At 39.3% G+C, this 26,232-nt stretch overlaps 1 protein-coding gene across 5 annotated transcripts in view; it reads left to right on the top strand.

Moving 5' to 3' along the window:
* HS3ST5 (heparan sulfate-glucosamine 3-sulfotransferase 5) overlaps positions 1–26,232 on the top strand; it is a 317,283-nt gene that overhangs the window by 203,628 nt on the left and 87,423 nt on the right. For 2 of the 5 annotated variants that reach the window (XM_075597657.1, XM_075597659.1), the window contains one exon: positions 6,760–6,993. The exons of 2 other annotated variants lie outside the window; for them this stretch is intronic. The gene's annotated coding sequence lies outside the window, so the exon portion shown is untranslated. The remainder of the gene's footprint in view (positions 1–6,759; positions 6,994–26,232) is intronic. One more of the 5 variants, XM_075597660.1, reaches the window with a different exon arrangement.

Genomic DNA, 26,232 nt, shown 5'->3' with positions numbered 1-26,232 from the left:
ACTGGCAACTTGTCTAATGACTTATCATTGTGTGAATTGTATTGATGTACATATTAAAAGGGAAAAGAGAAACAAAAATGCAGCTTGGACTGCTGCTTTAATTATTTAGAATGAATAGGAAACTGGCTAAACGCCTTATAAAGTACCATCATAAAAATATTTTTATGTTCTATTATCAAATATGTAACTAAATGGCTCATTTGTTAGACTTAAATTCAAAATGTAGAAATCTTGCTAATAAATTACAGTCCAATATGCGAGGAGCGCTGGATTTTATATTTGTTTTCCATGTTCAATTATTAATCTGTTTATTGCAGAGATGTCATTTATCCCCTCCCCATGTTTCATACAAAATTCTCACTTCAAATCCAGTTCAAAACATATTCTAATTCGTGATTATCCTAGATTAATTTCCCTTAAATGTGAAATATGGGGTTAATCCTACCACATTTATTACAAGCTACACAGAAGCCTGGCTTTTCATTTGCACTGTATGTATATTTATTTTGTATAGTCCTTCCATGTACATAATTGTTATAGCATTACTTAATTCTTTGTTACTATATTTTTTTCTGTGTTTCATGTGCGTGAAAACTAGACTTTATGGGGTATACTAAGCAAAGTTAGTAGCATTACTATAGTAAGCCTACGCAAATTTCTATCAAATAAATATTAATCACATTAACTATTGTTAAAAAAAAACAAAAAAAAACCAATGAATCTCAAATTGTAATATTTAAAAATCCAAAATCTGGACCCCTGCTGATAGTGACCTCCCCTACTAGAAATGTGGCGCCCCTGGTTTAGTAGTATATAACAGGATCCTTCAACTAGCGGCATATCAGACTTTAATGTGACCAATGGACTCTCTGCTCCTGCTAATTTCATACTATTCCTTAGGCTGTTAAGTGCAGTTGTTCACACTTATTCTTTAAACTGTGATAATGCACATGACGTTAGAGTCAGTAGGACTTTGCATGTGTTAGCACATCATCTACACTATTACACCTTAGCAGGCCTGCACAACTCCAGTCCTCGAGGGCCGCAAACAGGCCAGGTTTTCAGGATATCCCTACTTAAGCACAGCTGGCTCAATTAGTGGCTCATTCATACTGAGCCACTAATTAAGCCAGCTGTGCTTAAGTAGGGATATCCTGAAAACCTGGCCTGTTTGCGGCCCTCGAGGACTGGAGTTGTACAGGCCTGACTTACAGTATAAGACCCTTAAACTCACTTAGTAAGTAAATTAAGGTCATGTAAATATATGTAACTCTGTGACTAAGGGAACTATGTGTGCTGCAGTTACCTGTGGCTCACAGAAGGCCTGAGCCTCCGCAGCTGGGAGCCTGGGGTGAGGTCTCGTTCTCCTCGGTGCAGCGCCTCCTCCTGAGTGGGATCCCAGCACAGCGGGATAACCCCTTTCAGGACCACTTACAGTAAAATGATACACACACCAGTATATAACAATTGATTAACTAACAATAGAATAACGATATAACGGTGCCATACAATATAACACACAATACAATAATAACTCAGGTTGAGTGTTCCCCAAAGTACCTAGAGTGTGTGGCACCAATACCCCTGGTGTCCTCCCCCAATGAGATTCAGTCCCACCCACTTGTGGGGAGTAGCGTTACCCTTGTGAACCATTGGTACAGTTTACCTCCCTGGGCACTCCTGTACCCAGGTACCGCTGGATGAGCAAAAAGGATCCGTCTGATCCCACGACGTCTACTGAATCCTCTCTCTCTGACCTGTTGTCTGATCCCAGATCGCAGGCCGCAGCTCACCGCGTGGCATTTCTTTGCTGTTGCTACACCTGACACTATAAGAATTAGAGGGTAGCGTCCCTGTCTGAGGTCGTCCCTATAGCAGCCACAATCTAAAAGGGGACTTAGGACCTATCTGGGACCTAAGGGACAAACCTAGTCCTAGTCCAGGGGAGAAACCTAGTCCTAGTCCTGGGGAACACTGCTCCCTGGACACTACTGTACCTCAATGGTTCTTGCCTTCTTCCAACTGCCAGTAACTGCCAGCACTCCAGCAACTGCCTGTAACTGCCAAACTGTCTCAACATTCTATTTACATTCCCTCAGGCTCCTGGGACATGTAGTCCCTTGCAGAGCCTCTCCTAAAATGGCTGCCGCAACTCTGGGGACTGCGCATGTGCAAAGACTCCACTGTGCATGCACAAACCTAAAATGGCCACCTGAACTTCTCGCCTCTCTGCGCATGTGCACGGCTGCAATCTCTCTATATAAATAAAGAAGTGAAAAAGGATGAACGGAGCGCACGAGCCGAATGGAGCAGGAAGGACCCAAAGTCAAAAAATGAATAAAAGGGCACTTTAATGTGTCATGAGACCCATCCAACGCATTTCGAATGTCACAGCGTTCTTTATCAAGGATAATAATACAGTGTAACACCACAGTCTAACATGACACATTGAAACGCGTTGGATGGGTCTCATGATACATTAAGGTGCCCTTTTATTCATTTTTTTACTTTGGGTCCTTCCTGCTCCATTCAGCTTGTTCGCTCCGTTCATCCTTTTTCACTTCTGATACATCATCATTGGAAGCAGCACAGCCTGTAAGCCACACCAAGGATATGTGAGTACTTGCAATTATTCAGGGGAACCTGAAAATGAGACTGATTGTGGGTGGGCTTGCACTACCCACCACCTGTCTTCAGGAGGATAGTACCCATTGGTTATTATATATTACCATCATCATTACACATTACAATATACCTTCGGAAGGAAGTGGTCTTGGCTATATTATATTTCGTTTTTCCTGGCATTGGAGCGCTTTTGCCAATTTTTCTATATAAATAAAGACATACATACATACAATTGCGCATGTGCAAACTACAAGGTGGCGGTCCCCGCTTCCATACACTGCAGCCGTCCCCCTTCCCGGCACCACAGATAAGAGGGGACATGGCTACATATATATAATAGAGTAGTTATAAATATTTGCAAAATATTTCAATATACTGTAATATTGTTTCTCTTTAAATGTATCTAAAATTACATTGCAATAAGCGTGTGGCCCATCTACTACTAAATGTTTTTCTAATCTGGCCCATTTAGAGAACTGGAGAACACTGCTATATAGCTAAGTGTTGTGTATTAGGTGCTATAAATTGTATTAGACCTTTGTGTTCCAGAGTGGCTGCTAATTAAGGTGTTAGACTAGTCTTAGTCTTAGGAAGTAAGTAATCAATTAGAATGTTTATATTTAGAGTTAAGCAATAACTAAATAGTTAACTATTTTCTGTAATAGATGAATACAAGACATCACAGACCTGTAGCTTTGTCGCTGTGGCTACATATGAGTTAATTAATTCATTACTTCTTGACTTAAATGCTTTGCCAAACTAATGAATAATTTGATAATGCTTATAAACTTACTAAAATCTATTTAAAACTCCCACATTTCATTATCTCCCCATGTTAAACTATTATTCCCTATTAACCTCTTCATTGCCAGATGTTAACCTAATTGCCAGGCCATTTGGCACTCAACGAGCTAACACTTTCCATTCAAAAGCACTCATATACAGATGCAGCGGCCGTTAATCGAACACTTCACGTGTTGTATACCTCGGAATACCCACGTCATGGCGTGATTTCTTCCAACCGTACCGCCTTAAGACGCGAGTGCAGGCGAGTGCAGAAAATGGCATTTTAGTGTTCTGGCTTTTAAACACCTGAAATTGACACAGTAGCACAGTACTGTACACATTACAATTCATTCATTTAATTGCATTTAATTGCACACAATCCATGAAATTCAAACAAAGTAACCGCGATAAACTCGTGTGGCTGGGGCGATTGGCCGCGTGAATGCCGCGTGGAGTACAGCAGCGCACACGAAAATGGCTCCGTGATTTGTTCGAATAACGGCCGCTGCATCTGTATCTAGTTGTAATATAGGAACATACTAAATTGCACCTGCACAGCTGTTCTTTTCCCCAACATTTTAGTGTGCTTACAAATTGATTTTAGTTAATATGTAGACAGAATAGCTAACTTTATCCCTAACGTGGGTAAATAAATATGCCTAACATGCACATCTGTATGCACAGGTTTTCCAAAGTAGCAAATTACCAGCTTTAAAATGGTTTATGGCCTTTTGTGAGTCCACCTTTAGCAAGAAAAAAGGTGGTCAGTAATATGAGCGGCAACAGTTAAGCCCTGTGATGTGCATTATCAGCAGACTCCATCTAAGCAAGGTGCTTACACTGAGATGCAGTCTTTAAATTGCCTATGAAGTGATTTACACAGTGTAATGTAGCAGTGATTTAACCATCAGACCATTACTTGTCCTGTTTACTTGTAAGTGCACACCAACAACTTGCAAAGTGCAGTTAGCTTCAATTTTTAGCTTGCACGACTTTAGAGAAATTTATTATAGTGAGTTGCAGCAATTTACAATGCTTTATAGAACCGTGCAGCAAGAAATCAATGTAATATTTCAAGGTGAAATGTTTCCTATTCTTTTCTTTCTTTCTTTATAAAACCTTCTTATTCAGCAGACCACCTAGAGATTAGGGTTGGTATTTATATCCAAAAACAAGTCTAACGTCTGAAGGAACAATGCACAGCCCAGTAGCCTGGGTTAGAGGCTAGAAATACATGACTGCAGTGTTACTTCTGGAGTAAATGAAAACAATACGTTTTTCAGAAGGAAGAGATGTTATTTTAAAAAAAGCATTTCTAAAATCGAATAGAAGGAAATTTCAAATGGCGATTTCACCCCCTGTGCCATAATAAATATTATAAACACTATGAAATATAATTAAACAAATAAAAACCCTGCACTCAAAAATACTTAAGTCAGAAATACTTAAAAATAGTATATTTTACTGATAAATATGACAATAAAAGTGAAATACTGTACAATGTAAACATACAGATAACAGAGCAATCAAACATAGTGTGAACAAGAAGGACAAACGAATAGGGAAAAAGAAGAAAAAATAACACAATAATATTCACAAAAGTATTAAGGGGGGCAACGTTAAGGTTTCAGGGTAATAAACCCTTTCTTCTGGCCCATTCATACATGCATAACATTTAGTACTTCCCTCAATCAGATCAAAAAATGATCAAACAAAGTCCAATCCGGAGTTTCAAAAGAGAAAGTACTGATACTTAGGCTTATTTCAAGTGCTTCAGGCAGAAGGTACCACAAATGATGATGCTCGGTGTTCCCCACATGTCTGGCTTGTATGCATACAAGCCAGGCGTGTGGGGAACACCAGAGCGCCATCATTTGGTTGCTCTGTTATCTGTATGCTGAAATTGTACAGTATTTCACTTTTAGTCTCATATTTATGAGTAAAATATACTATTTTTAAGTATTTCTGACTTAAGTATTTTTGAGTGCGGCGTTGCTATTTGTTTCAATATATTACCCTTTTGGAGTTGCTGGGGACTCCTCGTCTCCCTGCACCTTATCTATATTAGCCCTATTGGGCGTTATTATCCATTTAGGTGATGCTGTTTGTCTTATTTGTTATAAAATATAAGAAAATGCATAAATATGTGACTAACCTAACAATACTTTCTAATATGCATTTATATAGATTTTATTAAACATCCTCTAATACACTATAAGTTATTTATTTTTTTATATTATTGTTATCATTTATTTATAATACTCCAACACATACTGCAGTACAGTATAATGAGATGTGAAGACAATTATACTGCATTTTATTTTTAATCAGTTGGATAATTAGGTATGTGTTATGGGAATTATACTATAATCTGCCGCAGGCGTCATAGCACCAGTAAATTCAATAATAAGCAATCTTCATCATCATAATAACTGTCACGCATCCTATACAGTACATGCCAAACACAAGTAGCAGTACATATTTCTACGTGTTCTTACATGATACAAATATGAAAAGGACAAAGTATCTTTATATTTCTTATTGATTAAATGTTCCCTTTTTTTCTGTGACTATTGATGAGGATTTAAAAGAAAGGACCTGCAAAAATGTAAAGGATTGGCATGTACAAATGCTAAGGAAGTTCCCCAAAGTAAATTGAGTGAAATTCTGCTGACGGGTTCCCAACGCATTTTACAAAAGGTTTTTCAAAATCACGTTTCAGAGCAAATTTGATTGCATGTCTGCCTTTGTCCATGAGCTTCTTATTTGCATAAAAATTACCCCAATGTAGTGTTGTACAGATTTGGAGGTAATCTTTCAATGTAGCAACTAAGAGGATGTACAGTATAGTATAGTAAAAATGGGGCATGTGTCTTGTGCTGGTTAAGATTGCTAGCTCGTTACAGAACGTTGACTACTTTTACTGCTCGTTACAGTATGTCTTAGGTGACCTAAAAATCAACTCAAACTTCCAAGTTGTTCCAATTTACCATTAGAATGATACATCAAAACCCAAATAAACTTGAAAAATTCTTTATGGAGAAAAATAAATGGAGGTCTTTTTATCTACCGCGTACAAGACCCCAAATAAAAAAAACTGTAAAAAAGGGAGCTCTCAAAAGAGAATTCATAAAAGTAGATTTATGGTATATGGTGCTTAATGTGGCACTGTTTGTCAATGTTCTTAAATTAACATACAAAATAATTCATGGCTTTCCAAAAACAAGATGGGGGACATGCTAAAACATAGTTTTTCTTTTCAAATGAAGCATGCAAATATGATTTATATATGAGATCCTTTCTGGTTTAAATGAAGTATCCTGAAGACAAATTTCTTTCTTATCTTAGCAGTTCAGCAACAAATCCAAAGCACTAATTGGACTCCAGATACATATGAAAGATAGAAGAATAGACAACATTAGTGCAACGACTCACCCTGAACCCCTCGGTGATGTAATTGCAAGCACAGCTGCACACGCAGACGGGAGGATCAGAGAGTTGGTGCTTGTGGGAGTGGAGCCTCCGGTCGGGCGTTACCTTCAGACCTAGAGTGGTCACAATGCTTTGTGTGTCTGGGAGCATGTGAGTGTATTTCCACTGCTGTACCAGTCTGTACCATATCATTTTATTTATTTATTTATAACATGTTTTACGAGGAAGTAAAATAAAGGTAAGGAGATGCTGCACACCAAACAAAGTAGAAAAAAGGATCCAGTTTCCGGTGCTCCTGGTCCAGGGAATACCTGGGAAATATTCCAAGTAAATATGGAGTTTGGAAAAGAGACAGGGCATTACCATTAACTCTTGAGAAAGGCCGAAACGTCGATCAATTTGCAAATAAATTCACTTTCATTAAAACCCGTAGTGCCCTGTCTCTTTTCCTTCCTCCATATTTACGAGTAATACATGTAGAGTTACCTCTCGTTTTCAAGTATGTCCTGGGTACAGAGTTAAGCTATATAAAGCTATATTTACACTATGTTCTGTATTTCAGTTTCATACATATATACAATGGGAGCCTAATATTCAACACAGAACACCTCACAGACCCAATTGAAGTCCACATGTGTTGGAGAAATGGCTGATTTTTCTCACACCACGTGAGTGGGAAATTTATAGGGCTTTTTATTATCTCATGATATATACATATTTATCTGCGTTGCACTATTGTCTATTTTTCTATCTTTCATATGTACCTTCAGTCAAGTTTGCACTTTGATGTGTGGTTGTTCTATCTTGTGGATGTTGGGAAACATCCTTTTGAAAAAGCTACATCTTTTCCGAGGTTGTTTGTATACCAAGTTAAATTTTCCTTATTTTTCCCCACTTCACACATTTTAGATAGTATTTAATCATTCACTTGTCCAATTGTGGACCTTATTTATTAGCACACTAGTAATTAATTTTATCACTAGTAAACACTTTAAGAATTTTTATTTATATCACTGGGTAACACTAATATATATTTTCCCCATTGGTGTTTATTTTGCGCTTGCCGTTTTGCTTTGTTATCTTAGCAGTTCCAATGTTTATTTTTCTGAGGCAAAAGCTTCATACGGTGCAGGCATAAAGAATTTGGTTATGGAACCCAGGCTGAACTGAAAAGCCGTGTAATGTAGCAGGCATACTAAGTTTATAAGAGTCTAGGTCAAAATGGATTTGAAGCAAAAGGTTACACTGTGTGCTCAATTGCATGTCATTTCGTAAAATCCCTTGCTGCAGTGGAAACACTGTATGCTAGTAGATAATGGTGAAAAGCAGAGTTACAGACCTGTCTGAAACATCTGAATGTGCTCACAAGGGATATTTTCATTTACTTTATGGAGCAGAGAATTTAAGCATACATCATCATAGTTATTATCATGGTTAAAGTTCTGAAATATACACATTCAAGCTGCTACTTCTATACTTTTTCTTTTTCTGATTGCTAGACAAAGTTTCCTTTACCTTCCTTATGTCAATCATTAATATTTGAACAATGTTTCTTTACATTTTATCAATCTTTGCTCTCATTTACAAAACTATTATGAATTAACTACCTTCTAATCTATAGGGTTAATTGGGTTCCTAATCTCTAAAACCGCTCTTTTTGATACTATACAAATTCTGTTGTTAATTAACTGTTTCTAATTTATCTTACATTCCAAATCCATGAGTTTATGCTATGCAACTCGGCAGACATTAAGAATACCAAGTTTTATACAAAATGGAAATTAATGAGACAAGATGAAGTCTGATTCACGTATAATCTTATCTACAAACCCCCCTCAGTGCCTGTTGGCACTGTTATCTTAGCTTTAGCAGAAGATTTATGTGCCTCAGCAATCAGACTTATACTTACAATACAAATAGAGTTCTACAAAAAACATTAATAACATAATTACTAATAAAACAATTGGTGTGTATCATGAAATGTAACCATTAAGTTTCCATACTTGTTTTATGTTCTTCCCATGTCCTAGCTAAAACATAATACATTTCATGACAAAGGAATGAAGCTTCCAAAATCACAATATTCAAAATTCCTTAACTTATTCTTTATATTACAGCCCATCCATGCTACTTTCTACCATTTGTGATGTTGTCTGGCATAGATCATTATTCTGTTGCTATTTACCATGGCCAATGTCCTGATAGTAGTGACTGGAGCAGCATTATTGCATTTGTATGCATTTCCTGTTGTACCTGGACACATATTATATTTACTTCCGTATTATTCCTAATCCTAGATATAATTTGTGTTATATTTAGATAACCTGCTGATATACATCTACATGTAGTGGTCTTTACTTTAACCTGGGAGTGTACTCTGCTGCACTCCAGAAGCACATACCTGTAGATCAGCATTTTTACTTTATAATTCTAATATATGTGTTCATCTACTGGATAACATCTCTATATATATTCCATTCAGAATACCTGTGGTGCAGTAGCCACGTTTCTACCATATCTGCTAATGGAATAGAATATATTACTGATATGGTTATAGATATACTTGCAATATTTGTTGAATTGCATTTTCCCACAATTCCCATGTTCCCTGTTATATTAGCCAATGTCCAAGTTGTTTTGTTTCCTGTCCATTTTATTCACACATGTTTGATTGTATCTTGTTACTAACATGGATCATGTAGAATGTTCAGTAAAATATGGTCAGATGCATTTATTTATTTCTGACTACTATCATGCGTTCTAGACCTGATACCTCAGTCTAGGTCCTGACATTTGTCCGCATTGTCTTGCGGGTTTCCTGCACAATGTTTCCATTGGAGCATACAAATCAGAGCAAAAAATAGTGTGCATCTTGCTTCTCTTGCGAAATTTCTTTGTCTTCTTTTTCTTGCTTCTGGTCTTGTCCTTTATCCTTGGTTCCGGCTCAGGAAGTGGTCTTTCTTCTTCTGGACAACGAACATCTCCAGTTTGGAAAAGTCTCAGATACCATGGACCTCTTAAAGTTATGAGCACAGGGGCAAAAGCAAATTCCGAGTTATCTGGTACTTTGTGTCCAATTAGGACTATCCTCCAGGTACCCCAATCCATCCTTCACCTTGGGAGAAAATAAAGTACAGTATCAATTCTTGGCGGTGATATCTATTTGTTCATATTTACCTGCCTTTTCTCTGTATATTGATATGTACTGTGCTTGTAATTCCTTTCTTTGGCTTTTGTGACCTAGAATTCTGTGTAACAAGTTTTGCAATGTAATAATGGTATTTCTGAATTACTTTTAAAATGATCTCATAAGGACCTTCCTTTCTGAATGTTTTTACCATTATCAATCCTAAATAATCATAACTATTAATCCAAAATAATCCCACATCAAAAAACTTGTCTGTGGCATCATATTCTCCTGTCTGGCCAAGTTTGTTGTGGAAAAATAAAATGTGTCTAATTTCCTGGAATTATGTTTGTACAGTAGCTGCTGTAACCCACTGCGAAGGAAGGTCTCCGTGAGTAAGACCTCTGATTTTGAATCAGGGGAACCTTGTTACATTTCTGGTGTCTGCTCCTTGTGACATTGGGAAGTCACTTCATCTTCCTGTGCCTCAGGCACCAAAAACATAGATTGTAAGCTCTGCTGGGCAGGGACTGTGCCTGTAAAAATTCCTATATGCTGCGTACCAAGCCATATACTGTAACTGTGAAGCGCTTTGAGTCCCATTGGGAGAAAAGCACTTTATGAAATAAAGTTATTACTGTATTATTATCATCTTTTTTTAATAGCAGCTTTCTGAATACCATTGATCTTAATTGGTCTAATACAATAGGTAACCAATCATCCCAATTACTGCCATTCACATTGCAGATTTTACTGAACCATTTTAGCTGCCCATTCATCCTTTCCACTAATAATTTTGTCATGTTTATTTGGAAACATGGAATCAATTCACTATTCGTCCCAGCATCTCTATCTCTGTCTTTTGCATGACCTTTGTCTCTGCTTACAACTCTGTTTCCTACAACTCTCTACTTCTTGTAACTATTCCAATAACTTTTATCAACATTGTCATATCTTCATCAACATTCTCTATAATCCATTTCACAGCTTATAATTCTGCTCTTTTTGTGCTGAGAAGGAGCCTGGGAAGCTAAACAAAAGTGACATTGGATCAGCAGGGGCATGGACAGCAAAGCCTATCCAAAATTGACCTTGATCCCAAAATCTGACCCCGTCTATAAAAACAGACTCCTCCTTCAGTTTCGCTTAAGGAAAATGGTAGGCCTTTTCCATTGCCACCATCTCTACAAATCTGTGTTGCACCTTCATATTGCATCAATTAAGACAATATTTTCAGCATTGTGCTCTACCTACAAACATCTATCCGTCAGTTTGGTTAACAAATGGACATATCTTTGATTTGAGACCCCAATTACTTGTCCTGACAATAGCATTTTAAGAGGAGTGTGCGGTGTCTACACCATGATATCACTGAATCCTACTATATGTTCTGTAGATTTAACTGTCCAATGGACTACCATTAATTGCTTGACACATTCAAACATTCTTTTTTTCTACAGTGTCAAGCTCGTGAAAAATACCCTAAGGTTCTAGAGCCATCAGATTCTTGCTGTATAAGTACAGCACTGATAGCTGTTTCTGGGGCATGTACCTGAACACAGACATATGTTTATTTTTAAACCGTACATACTGTAAGGCTGGGGGCTGTATTAATGCTATTTTCAGGCTTTCCCATACTGTATGGCATTTCTCAGTCCAAAGTAGGTCATTGTGAATCTGGGAATCTCCCTTTAAAAGAAAAGGTCTATTTTTTTCTGAAAAACATTCTATAAATTCCCTTGAAAAATTAACAAAAACAAAAGCTCTCAATCCTTTGATTGAAGTTTGCCGGGATAAAATCTGTAAAGCCTCCACCCACTGTTGTATCTGACTCTTAGTTTTGTCTGATATTACTACCTGTAAGAGATGTGTGCAGAGGTTTTTAGAACACAAAATTGGCTTTTTATTAGCCACAACTTTGACAACATAAACAGCTTGTGATCAGCAACAACAGGGTTAAACAAAACAAAACTGACCTAGCTCCTGTAGGGAACCCTGACTAAACAACAGCATACACTCTGTCTGTGGGTTAAGAAGCTAAGCCTCTTACTAACAACAAACATACACAACAGAATGGAGGGCAGTTGCCTTCAACTGGATTAGGGGTCTGGAAGTCCTTTTGCAGGCTTCTCTCCATAGCGACAAGACCAGAACTGCGCAAATAATAACAAAAAAATAAACTACACAGATATAAATTACCTAAACAAAAAACTCTATACTCTCCCTGCAGCTGGCCCAAAGACTTTTACCCAAAAGTCAAATGTAAGCACAGGAGATGGGGGGGAGAGGGGGAGGTGGGGAAGGAGATGGGGGGGGGGGGGGCCTATAGCACATAGGAGAGATAAAAAGAAAAAAAAAAGAGAAACCATAGTGCACTCTGAATAAAATACAATGGAGCCCTACTATAGAATCTCACTTACAGAATAATAAATGAAAAAGCACAGAAGAATAAGATCTTAGCTGTTCATATGTTTTCCTTAAAAGATCCACTTCATCCACTCTAGTTAGGCTCCCTTCACAATCCAACTGCTGGGCTCACCAGAATTCCAAGGTTTTCTGGGAATATCTCATGAATCGCTCCCTAGGGTCGTCTCAATCAACGTTGCTCCCTTCCTCCGTTAACACACAAGAACACTTCTCTGCTCTCGGGATCACAAGCCGAGGTTTGCATGTGCCATTGAAAATATGAGATCCTTTCTGGTTCAAATGAAGCATCCTGGAGACAATTTTCTTTTTTTATTTTAGCAGTTCCAATGTTTATTCTTCTAAGGCAAAAGCTTGATACAGTGCAGGCATATACAATTTGGTTATAGAGCGGATAATTTAACCATAGTTGCTAGTTCATCATCATAGTTGCTATGTTTGCTAAAGTTCTGAAATATACACCTGGGATCTGGATCCTAGACAGGTCCGGTTCCGGGGTCAGGGCGGGGTTCTGCAGCATAGTCGAGGTCACAGTTCCCAGCTCAGGGCAAGGTGTGGCAGCGTAGTCAAGGTCATGGTTCCAGGAGCGAAGCAGGGGAGTCAAAAAGCAGGCACAGGATCAAAACAGACAAGACAGAAAGCAGGGTACAAGACAGGGTTCAGGCGCAAAGGCACAGAGTGCATTGCACAGGCAACGATTTAGCAGAAAAACGAAGGTCTTCTAAAGGCAAGGCCAGGTGCAATCACTTGCCAATGCAAACAGAAGCTAACTTCCTATTTTGGTGGCCATCTTGGTGCACCCAGTGAAGCCGGGGAAGCGTCTATGTTGGTATCCACGAGTCCTCACACTTACAAAACTCTGTTACTGATTAACTACCTTCTAATCTATAGGATTAATGGTGTTCCTAATCTCTAAAACTGATCTTTATTATACTATACAAATTCTGTGGATAATTAACTGTTGAAAGGAAAAAGATGCCTGTATTTAAATGCACTCCACCTCCATAGTGTTAAGGAAGTAGTAATATTCTGGAAAGAGATGGTAATCCATCTCCACTAGTTGAAAATAATATTAATCTTTATTTGTATTATAGAAACAAAAAGGGGATTAATGAATTAAAACCTACATCTATTAGCGCTTGTTGACTTCATTTTCAGGTGTAGGAAAATATCCTTATTTATACCTATAAGGAAGTGAAGATGTTAACTCCCTTGCCAGACTGCAGGGGTGTCAGATTTCATACCTGAACAGGGAGGTGTGGACAATGAAATCATGATTAAGCAGGCATAAATGGCAGGAAGATGCCAGTGACAGGGAGTTAGGTTTTTCCCTAGGAGGTTAGAGAGACCAGCATAAAGATATATATAAAGATTAAATGTATAATAATTGTTTGTTCTTGTGTAGCGCTGCTAGTTTTATGTAGCACTTTAAACAGACATTTTGCAGGCACAGGTCCCTGCCCCGTAGAGCTTACAATCTATGATTTTGGTGCCTGAAGCACAGGCAGATAGGATGACTTGCCCAAGGTTACAAGGAGGCAACACTGGGAATTGAACCACGTTCTCCTGCTGCACGCTCAGTGCCAGTCAGGCTCTTTACTCACTGAGCCGCTCCCCTCAACCCCTATAACTCTACCCTAATTAGTCTCTAACCTAGTTAATACAAACATGAAAACAGTAGTGACAGTATCTAAAGGTCACGTTGTTTGGTAATGAGAACGTGCAAAAAAAGTTTTCCACATTACCTTTGTTTTTGTTCCACTGGCCTCCTGCAGTTATGCACCTGTTAGGGCTGATGATTTTAACTAAATGGTATAATTTTTCAGTGTTAACTCCCATAATGCTTCATATCAAACTAGATGGTAGAACTACTTTGGTGCTTAGGAATTAGTAAGCAGAAACATTAAAGGCACCATGTTGTGCTTCTGTACAAGACAGAGCACAGTATTTGTATATTTTCTCAATTCTAGAATAAGCTAATGTCTTTATAATGCAATAATAAAGAATTTTAAAAGAGATGAATCTTTATTATCTGTGGAAGCAGCTGTGTCTGTAAGTTTTAAAATGCAAAACAATATTGCTAGAGTTTAGAATATAAACGAAAAGGGCTTTTGCTATTTTGGTTTTGGGCTAAAAAAAGAAAATGACTCTATTAAGTGGGTTTCCTGGGACTTAGTCTTACCTCCAGGAGCTCTATGGTTTAGGAAATATGGACCTTTCATGTCTCAGCACTTATTATAAGTAGAACTAGGTACCAACATTGATTTTGCCACTTACCAGAATCTATTTTTCCTTGAAAGTGCTTAGAGAGAAACGAGGTCCACACTTCCTGAATCAGAGGGCTGCAGGGTAAGAAAAGATCCCCAAGTCCAGTGGTCTCCAAACTTTTCAGTACGAGGGACACATCGTATATTCTACACATTTTCGCGGGCCAAAGACAAAATCTTTTTATTATTTTTCTATATTTATATATTTTATAAATGAATGAATAAGTTTTATTTGGATCTTTTTGGGGTAATCAGCATGATATGATTCAGAACAAAAGAGAAATGTGACAATTACAAAGAAAGGATGCCGTGCTTACACTGGGAAATGAAATATAATGAGCAAAAATATATATTTTTTTAAGTTGCTGTGGGCCGGATAAAATCTTGTGCCGTAGTTTGGAGACCTCTGCGATAGTCCAAACAAGCTGTGTTAAATTAAAAAAATAATTCAATATTGAGGATCCAATCATTTGTTATATGTGTAAAGTTGCATGATAGTGTAGATACTTCACGCACATTACAAATTTAGACAACAGATACTTTATCCTATATCTATACTTACTTATTCATCCAGAGGAAGTTAAACAAAAAACCCCAGTGTCATATCATCCAATGATAGCTCATAAGGGGAGAAATAAGTTCCTGACTCTTAGAATTGGCAATCGGATGACTCCCTGGATCAACATCCTTCTCATGTTTACTTATTTTGTATATCCCTGTATAACTTTCCTTTCTAACAACATGTCCAATCTTTTTTGAACAAATCTATTGTATCTGCCACCACAGTCTCCATGGGTAATGAATTCCACATTTTAACTGCCCTTACTGCAAAGTACCTTTTCCTTTATTGCTGGTGAAATCTCCTTTCCTCCAACCTTAAGGGATGGCCCCGAGTCCTTTGTACTGCCCTTGGGATGAATAGTTATTTTGAAAGCTTCTTGTATTGTCCGTGAATATATTTGTATATAGTTATCATATCCCCTCTTAGACGCCTCTTTTCTAATGTAAATAAATCTAACTTAGCTAACCTATCCTCACAAGATAGATTGTCCATCCCCTTTATTAATTTGGTGGCTCTTCTCCGCACTCTCTCTAGTTCCATAATGTATTTACTAGGGAGTGATGCCCAAAATTGTACTCCATATTCAAGGTGTGGTCTTACTAATGCTTTGTAAAGGGGCATAATTATGTTTACTTCCCTTCCATCCATTGCCCGTTTGATGCAAGATAAGATCTTGTTTGCCTTTGCAGCTACTGCATGACTTTGGGCACTATTGCTAAGCCTGCTGTCTACAAGCACTCATAAATCCTTCTCCATCAAGGATTCCCCCAATTTATCCCCATTTAATTTGTAAGTCACCTGTTTATTCTTGCTTCCCAAATGCATAACATTACATGTATCTACATTAAACCCTATCTGTCATTTACCTGCCCAAGTTTCCAGTCTCTCCAAGTCAATGGCAGATGGAACCTTTGTACATTTTCAAGAACTAGTTTATCTGTCACCGCACCACATATTTAAGAACATGGAGAATAAGACGTAAAAGCGATATACAGAAATACTCAGAGTAGTTTTATTGTCATGCTGTCTAAGGGATGATTCAGCATGCTCCAAAAAAGGGTATCTGAGATCGATCAGGCATTAACTGCTAAGCAAGTCAATGTTTGTTGACACCGGATAAAACTCTGATACCTCTTATCAAAGTTTAGAGAATACTGGCGCATGTAACAATTATGAAATTTTGGATTATTACTATAATTGAAAATATTCAGAGGTTTCTTGAGGCTTTTCTTACAAAGCAAATTACAGCATGGCCAAACAATCATTGGAGGGAGGAAAACTGTTAATATTGAGACTGAGCAACTGTGGTTTGTTAGACAGGTAACTAGAAGCAAGTGTACTAAATATATGGCAAATGGATTGTAAACCAAGAGGGAATGCTGAGTAAATAATGAGGGGAAAGTTGTGGACAGACAATGCCAGAGCTTTTATTTAGCATTTTGTTCTGTGAAGTGAATGTTTCCTGTGGCTTTAATACTTTTCATGCCCTTGTTATGTTTGGTTCAAAAGCCACTTGGAGCTTCAAATGCTAAATCAAAAACAGTCATACTGATGGGTTGCACATGGCAAATTACCTGTCTTTAGCTAGATTTATTGACTTAATACTTCCAAAAAAAGTAGAATGGACTTATTCATATCACCTGCCGTGACCAGAATATTGTTTTCCCTATTTTCTATTAGTCAAAACTGCAAGAAGCTGTATATAGCTAATGACCAATATTTTATTCTGCTACTATTTCCTTACAGTGAACATTCCTTGTCTTTTGCTGTAAACAATACAACCTTATAATGTCTGATCATGATGTGGGTGAAAACATATGAAATCTAAATAAGATCAATCCATTAAGAGCTAAATCGTATCATTTCCAACACTGAGTAGGTTTTAACCAGGAAATTGGATCATGCAGACATTTTAGATTAAGAAGGATACATTTGTTCAAGTGTCCCTCCAATGAATAATGTAGCTGTCAGTTTGAAAAATGTAGACCTCTGGGTTACATATGTGTACAGTACCTGCCCTATGACCTCCTATTTAAGTGCCTTCATGTACAAATGTATACCAATTAAAATAACTATTACACTTAAATGCACAGAATCAGTTGTTTTTATGTACAGTATGACAGTTGAATTGTATTCGACTGAACATACTGTAACACACTTTTCCTACACTTCTTTACAGCAGCAAGAAAGAGTTGTTTGTGTTAACTTTTATTTTCTTCAGTGCTTTTATTTACTGTAACAATAAAATTGCCTCTTTTGCTGGAGGGCTTAAAGCCGTTTGCACACTCACACGTTTCATTTGTTTTTATTTTTATTGTATATTGTACGTCCACTTTAGACTGGTAACAGTTTCTGCGGTGTAATTCAGGCCCATATTGCATCGTCAGGGCAAACATTAAGATAAAAGAAAGAAAATGTGCAAAAAAAGCCTGTTTGTCAGATAAAAATATTTCATTAAAAGTACTTGAAGCTTAAGTATTTTTTCCAACATCCCTAGACAAAATAGAGGCTGCTTTAAAGGTGCTTGTATTATTTAGAGCTTTTTGGACGTTATTTGATCAGCTGCAGCTGTAATATTTCAACCGATGAGATACTCTGTTTATAGCAAGATAAATGGTTGCCTCTAATTAGACATTTTAGTTTAAGAGATAAAATGATCTTTGTAACATGATTGATGCAGGCACTAAAATTATTTGGAATCACTGTCAAATGAAACTTTTGGAGGTTATTTTCATAAGAAATGCATCACTATCTAACCCTTCCACAGTTTGTTACTGACTTTTATATATTAAACCACAACCAAGTGCAGAGAGTACCGGCTGGTTGCAGTGCTCTCCCAATGTAGGAGGCTTCTCAGAAACTCATTGTCCTGGTACAGAAACTGTGTAATGATACATAATTAACAGTGTGCCTTTTGCACTTTGATCACCATGCTCTTTGTTAAAACAGTGGAGATTATCTATTGCAGTAGTTTCTTTGGTGCATCTTTATTTCAATTATGTGGCAAAAAAGTGCTGCGTTGTACAAATTTTTTTTATTTTTTTTTAAATTCTCATTGGAAAAAAACATTGTTCTGCCCCAAGACTTACCGCAGTCTGACGTGACTGAAACATAGGTCCCTGTGTAAAGCGAGAGTGGTGCCGATCCAGCACTACCGCACGGAAGTCAATGGGGCTTTCTACACGATGGTGCAAAATTGACGCTATATGCACCGTGCAGAATAAGGCCCATGGCATTTGACGACAGATAAGTACCACTTGGCCAACTTAGACTGGTTATTTTCCTATCTATTGTACAACCTCAGAGCCTATTTGATACTTGTCTTTCGTTAATATTTAGGATAGTCGTATGTCTAGCCTAAGCATGTTCGAATATCCTTACTGTTTTAGCCTCCCTGTTGGAGGCTTCTCCATCAATCCGTCACACTACACCTGAAGAAGTACTTCCTCATTTCCCCTTCGCCTGACACCCTTCAGCTTCAAAGCATGACCCCTTGTTCTAGCTGAAATATACTTCCCTCCTGCGCAAAAGAAAGATTGATGCAGGACTCCAGTAAATGGAAGGATTTAATCATTATTATGTAACTAAAAAAAGCATATAATAACAATCTCACATGGAGCAAAACATATGTAAATATTTGTTATAGGATGACATTGTGCTACAATACTGTATAATACTCTAAAATACTGTGCATGAAATGTAGTTTGTGAATTAAAAATGTACCAGGAAGAAGTTCAATGGTTTGTTTTAGAGTGAACATATGGAATCTATTTCAAAGGATTATAAATGTAAATAGTATATTTTTATGTGAGGTCTTACACGATATTTAAAAAATAACTATTTACTTAACATTTGTCATTTTTATTAGGCTTGTGGCATAAAAGATAGCTATCCTCATAACTGTGAATATGTTCAGCTCCAAGGAGCATTTTACAGTCTTGGCAGTGAATACAATTTATCGAAATCGCAACAGAAACAAGATGTCAAGACACATTAACACATTTGTTTCATTGGAGAGCACTATCAGCCACAGCTTTTACATTGGTTACAATTAAATCAAAGCCCTGGATAAGGCTGAGACACGATGGCCACGTCGGTGCGCACTACGGCGTGCGCACCCCACAGCACAGCCCTCTATGGGGCAGGCCCCAGTGGCTCTGTGTGCGCGTGGGCACGCAAATCGCTGGGACGCATACGCTGGCAGGGAAGACAAGAATTTTGTCTTCCCGTGCCGCGAACCGGTCACGTGGCGGCATGCAGCCAACGGCAGGGCAGATATGCCCCATCGTGGCCCCCGCTCCCCTAGTTCTCCCCTACTGACCGCCAATCGTGGCTGTACTGTAGTCTCTGCACATGCCGGCATGCCACCAGGCGCGTATGCAGCAGGGAGGACTGGGGCCATAGCCTTTGATTGATTAAAGTCCTATAGGTGTTTGTAAAGAAATCCATTTGGTACTTTGCTGCTAAGTAAACCTACACCCCATTAAGAGTGTCTTGAACCTTGGAAATATTTTTTCTAAGGATGGGCATTTTGGGAATTCCTGGAATCTGAGCCCCACCCCCAGCCCAAACAGGGTTTGGAAGTGTCAGATTCAGTGTCAAAGTGTAAGATTACCTGAATTCGAGTCCAGGTGTTTGGATGTCCTTGCTTGAGCCAAAACTAAAACTCTAGCATGGTCTCAAATTTCATGGCATTTTCTCTCCCTCTCTAGCTCTGCCACCCTTTGCCTTGTCGTTTACAGGGGTGGCAAGGGTGGGAGAGAGGCAGCAGAAGGTGCTTTCAGCCTGCGATACAAAAATCAGAGAAGGTTAGAGAGACAAAGTATAAGGATAGAGAGAGAAACACAGAGCAGAGGTGAGGGGCAGAGAAAGACACATAGGCCAGACTGCAGAGGGACAGAGAGAAAGAGACACAAAGGCATCTATATGTACATATTCTCAATTTTTATACCAGTTGGTGTTTATCTATTGGTAATACAGATGTAAAATAATTTGACTACTCTGCCACTGTTGAGCTAAAAACCATCAGCATTAAAGAGCAAGATGATCGGTATAGTACTGCTAAACCAAGACTACCACCACCAGTCAAGTGGCATGTTGTATGCCAAGGACAAACACTAAAAAATAACTCCCCTTCTGTCTGGAGAATATCCTACCGTAACCCAGATAACAAAATCATGGCTCTATAATGCATATGCAAATACAAAGTCATGAGAGGCAGGAAACGTGGAAAATCCGCAATGCTTTACCACATGCAGAGATTGCAACCTGTTGATAGACAATCTAACCAAAAAGTGCCAGGAAGGGATAAAACAGGTAGTAGTGAGATTTCAGCTTACTTTTCATCATCATCTAAATCCTTACAACTAGTGGTGCTTCTGAGGCCTACAATCCCTCCAGTATGTTGGGGGACTACGTTAAATATAAAAGAAGCCTTAAAATCAGGGACAGTCCTTATACTGTACATACTGGGTTAAAAAGATGATTGTAAAATCCTCTTTTCAGAGTTGCTATGTGCCATTCAAGCTGTCCACCTTCCAGTGTTTACTCTGAAAGAATACATACAGTAGCACTGCTGGCAAGATCTTTAATAAGCATTGCAGGAGGCTCTTCCCCAAAAATGTGGAGAAATTGGTATTCATTAAAATGTACCACAGCCTCTTTGATGAAGATGGCACAAAAAAAATCAACAATGAAAAAAGGATTCCAATTCCACCTGGGGCGCCCTTTTTAGGGGTGACTTAGATTCACTGTTCTTTAGCCATACCATTTTCAAAATCTTTGCTTCCATTACATTACAGGATCAGGGAGAGTCTAGTGCTAACATTGGCGGTTGGCCAGTGATATTGTACTGTATTCTGATGGCTGGTAAACCCCAACAAGAGCTTGGTCTCTATCCATACATATCTTCTAATCTACTGTAGTACATAGTTGAATATGGGTAGAGTTTAACCTCATGAAAAATAACATGGTTGAATGTACAGTGGCGGCCGCATTTATCCTAATGCGTCTGGATCCGCGGCGCTCTGATAATCTCGGGCAGATGCTTTTTTTTTTTTTGGTCCGGAGGGAATTGCGTTATTTTAGCGCTCGTGATATTAGCATTTTATTATCGCTGTCTGCAATATTGCAATACCGTCTAAAAACTCAGGGGGGCGTTCGCGAGCTGTCTTGGAAGTCTAATACCTTAGCAGTTCAACCTACGTCAGTACACAGTCTGCATGTGCGCGTGCAGTAATTGTAAATTTGCATATTTACTGTATACATGCATTTGCAGTGCCGTATGTCTCATTTGAAAATTGTTGAAACGCATAGGCGTGTACAGTACTGTAACAGTGTCACATTTCGGCATACTGTATACAGCGCTCTCCCCTCGCTCTCCCCTCGCTCGCCCCCGCACACACACACACAGGATAATTTACTGCACTGCAGGGTATTTGTATGTATGTATGTATGTATGTCTTTATTTGTATAGCGCCATAAAATGTACATAGCGCTTCACAGTAGTAATACATGTCATATAAATAACAAATATAAATAACAGATCATGGGAATAAGTGCTTCAGACATACTGTAAAAGTAACATTAAGGAAGGAGTCCCTGCTCCGAGGAGCTTACAATCTAATTGGTAGGTAGGGAGAACGTACAGAGACAGTAGGAGGGAATACTAGTAAGTGCTTCTGCAGGGGGCCAAGCTTTGTGTCATGTGTCCATGATTATCCAGTGCTACTCATATGCTTCTTTAAGCAGATGTGTCTTAAGGTGGGTCTTAAAGGTGGATAGCGAGGGGGCTAGTCGGGTATTGAGGGGAAGGGCATTCCAGAGGTGTGGGGCAGAAAGTGAGAAAGGTTTAAGGCGGGAGAGAGCTTTAGATACAAAGGGGGTAGTAAGAAGACTTCCTTGAGAAGAACGCAAGAGTCGTGATGGTGCATAGCGAGAAATTAGGGCTGAGATGTAATGAGGGGCAGAAGAATGTAAAGCTTTAAAAGTGAGCAGTAGAATTGAGTGTGAGATACGCGATTTAATCGGAAGCCAGGAGAGGGATTTCAGCAGGGGAGACGCTGAGACAGATTTAGGAAAGAGTAGAGTGATTCTGGCAGCAGTGTTTAGGATAGATTGTAGGGGAGACAGGTGAGAGGTAGGAAGGCCGGACAGCAGGAGGTTGCAGTAATCGAGACGGGAGAGAATGAGGGCCTGAGTCAGAGTTTTAGCAGTTGAGTAACAGAGGAAAGGGCGTATCTTTGTGATATTGCGGAGGAAAAAGCGACAAGTTTTAGAAACGTTTTGAATATGAGAGGAGAATGAGAGAGAGGAATCAAGTGTGACCCCTAGGCAGCGTGCTTGGGCTACTGGGTGAATGATCGTATTTCCAATAGCAATGTGGAAGGATGTAGTAGGGCCAGGTTTGGGAGGTAGTATAAGGAGCTCTGTTTTTGCCATGTTAAGTTTCAGTCGGCGGATGGCCATCCAGGATGATATTCCAGAGAGGCATTCAGAAACTTTGGTCTGTATAGCAGGTGTAAGGTCAGGGGTTGAAAGGTAAATTTGTGTGTCGTCAGCATAGAGGTGATATTTAAACCCAAAAGATGTGATTAGGTCACCTAGAGAGAGTGTAGAGAGAAAAGAGAAGGGGTCCCAGGACAGAGCCCTGGGGTACCCCCACAGAGAGATCAATAGAGGAGGAGGAGATGTTAGCAAAAGAGACACTGAAGGTACGATGGGAGAGGTAAGAGGAGATCCAGGATAAAGCTTTGTTCCGAATACCAAGAGTATGGAGAATGTGAAGGAGAAGAGGGTGGTCCACGGTGTCGAATGCTGCAGAGAGGTCGAGTAATATGAGCAGAGTGTAATGACCTCTGTCTTTGGCAGCGTGGAGGTCGTCAGTTATTTTAGTGAGGGCTGTTTCAGTAGAGTGAGCAGTGCGGAAGCCAGATTGTAGAGGGTCTAGTACAGAATAGGTGTTGAGAAAGTGTAGCAATCGAGAGAATACAAGACGTTCAAGGAGTTTGGAGGCAAAAGGCAGGAGGGAGACAGGTCGATAGTTAGAAGGACAGGTAGGGTCAAGCTTGCTGTTTTTGAGTAATGGTATAACGGTTGCATGGATGAAGGAAAGGTACCAGAGTAGAGGGAAGAGTTAAAGATCTGTGTGAGCATAGGGATTATAGAAGGAGCAAGAGGTTTTAGGAGATGGGAGGGAATGGGATCAAGAGGGCAAGTGGTAGAGGGAGAAGAGGAGATCAGCAGTGATACATCCTCCTCCGAGATAGCAGAAAAAGAGTCAAGAAAGACAGGAGGAGAGTTGGGAAGCATTGTGGGATGGGAGGAGGCAACAGATGGGATGTTCTGCCGTATGGACTCCACCTTTTCCTTAAAAAAGTCAGCAAAGTCCTGAGGTGAGATGGAGGAAGAAGAGGAGGCAGCTGAGGGTGGTCTGAGTAGAGAGTCAAAGACAGAAAAGAGACGGCGTGGGTTAGACTTGTGTGTGTTGATTAGTGATGAAAAGTAGGTTTGTTTAGCCTGAAAGAGGGCAGAGTTGAAACAGGATAGCATAAATTTGTAGTGAATGAAGTCTGCGAGCGTATGAGATTTCCTCCAGAGGCGTTCAGAGGAACGAGTGGAGGAACGCAGCATGCGTGTGTGGGAGTTTAGCCAGGGTCTGGGGTTAGAAGGGCGAGGACGGCAGAGAGAAAGTGGGGCATGAAGATCAAGAGAGGAAGATAAGGCAGAGTTGTAGTTCCTGACCAGGTTGTCAGGGTCTGAAGCAGAACTGAGAGAGGAGAGGGAGGAGCGTAAAGTGGAATCAAGAGCTGGTAGGTTAATAGAGCGCAGGTTTCTGCAAAAACGAGGGCGAGATGGAGATGGAGATGGAGAGAAGCGAGAGAGAGAAAATGAGATGAGGTGATGGTCGGAGAGAGGAAAAGGGGAAATGGAGAAGTCGGAGAGAGAGAAGTTTTTAGTGAAAACCAGGTCTAAGTAGTGGCCATCCTTGTGGGTGCTGGCTGCAGTCCACTGTTGAAGGCCAAAAGAAGAGGTTAGAGAAACTTCTTATCTTATCTACAGTGCAGTACATTGCTCCCACACCATTCCTTTGAACGTGTGTCTTTCTGGTTTCAATCACATTACTGCTTGACAGCAGATGATTACTGCGCATGTGCCTGTAACTTCACCCACCACTGCTTGCTTGAGTGAGTGACCAAAAAAAAAAATTCTCCTCATTTTTTTTTTTTTCTCCACAAGCCTGCAAAAACCATCTTGATGTTACGATATTCAATCTGTGCTGTAGCTTTTGACTGCGACCCTGTGTGTTTGACTGCACATGGTTGATTTGTGTGCTTTTTATGTACAGTACTGTATTTGGGAGTGTAGGGATCATATTATTATGATGAACTGCCTTTTGAAATTACAGTATGTCATTTTCTTTGAACTTCATGAAGCTGTACCTGTACCCCCCTCCCCCACGCACACACACAAGGCTCGGTCAAGGATTTGAAAGTCTTATCAACAGACACCTCCACAGAGTCATTCATTTTCTGATGCTTGCCATTGTGTTCTTAATCGGTCCCTAGCCAAGCGTCACCTCACTACGCCTGCGTGTAATCCTCTTTGAGATGGGAGCTAGCTGATTACTGCGCATGCGCCTGTAAATTCACCATTGCTTGCTTGAGTGAGGGACCAAAAAATAAAAAATAAAAAATTTCTGTTCATTTTTTATTTTTATTTTCTCCACAAGCCTGCAAAAACCATCTTGATATTTATTACGATATTCAATCTGTACTGTAGCTTTGGACTGTGACACTGTGCGTTTGACTGCACATGGTTAATTTGTGTGCTTTTTATGTACTGTATTTGGGGGTGTAGGAATCAAATTATTAAGATGACCGGCCTTTTGAAATTATGTCATTTCTTTGAACTGCTGCACAGCTAATCCTTCATGAAGCTGTACCCTGTACCCCCCTCCCCCACGCACACGCACAAGGCTCGCTCAAGGATTTGAAACTCTTATCGACAGACACCTCCACAGAGTCATTCATTTTCTGACGCTTGCCATTGTGTTCTTAATCCGTCCCTAGCCGAGCGTCACCTCACTGCGCCTGCGTGTAATCCTCTTTGAGATGGGAGCTAGCTGATTACACAAGACCCACACATTTCCAGTCCCAGAGGGCAACAAACAGGCCGGGTTTTCAAAGGTTATCCTGAAAACCGGGCCAGTTTGCGGCCCTCGAGGACTGGAGTTGTGCAGGCCTGACTGACCGCTCTGCACAACACACTACTGTAAATGTTTTTACTTTCTGTACATAAATGTTTTCACTAGCAGTAAACCATACACCTGTTGATGTTTTGAATTGCTGTGCACTTAAAATGTTTTTACATTGTACAGTATTTGTAAATAAATGTTTTTGTACTTACTCCACCAATAAAAGAAAATGTTGATTTGTTTTAAATTGTTCCATTGTCTCCTTTGATACTGTAAAAAAATACAGTGTTTCTAGAATGTACTGTCCAGGCATACTGTACTGTATACTGTAGGGATGCTCAGTACTGTACATCACAAGAGTATTAAAAAAAATACAAGACACATACTGTACTGTATGTACAGGTATAGAAGACACATATGTACTGGAATACATGTAGAATAAATGCATACTTTAAATTTTTTCGGGTTTATTATACAGTATATATAAAAAAGTATTCTATACGGTCTGAAAACATCAGCATACTGTTTCAGGTATTCTATACTAATCAATAACAACGGCCACTAAACTGTAGACTCCGGTACGTGGTTATTTAAATCCAATTGAGCAATGTGCAGGCATTGTTACACAAAGCGATATTATCCATCGAAATCCCTCCATTTGCCGTTTTCAGCAAAGTTTTCTTTTCTGAGGAAAATAAAAATAAATGTTTTACTGTAATGGTCAGTCCCCTAAATAAGATCCCAGTCATTCCCACAAATAAGTTTCTCGGGGGGGCATCTCCTGTTCACATGCGCATGCGCCTACCGTCGATGT

This window comes from Ascaphus truei, chromosome 4 (genome assembly GCF_040206685.1).
Source record: "Ascaphus truei isolate aAscTru1 chromosome 4, aAscTru1.hap1, whole genome shotgun sequence".
NCBI classification, from domain to species: Eukaryota; Metazoa; Chordata; class Amphibia; order Anura; family Ascaphidae; genus Ascaphus; species Ascaphus truei.
The sequence above is the reverse complement of the archived record's forward strand: the minus strand, read 5'-3'. Positions and strand labels throughout refer to the sequence as shown.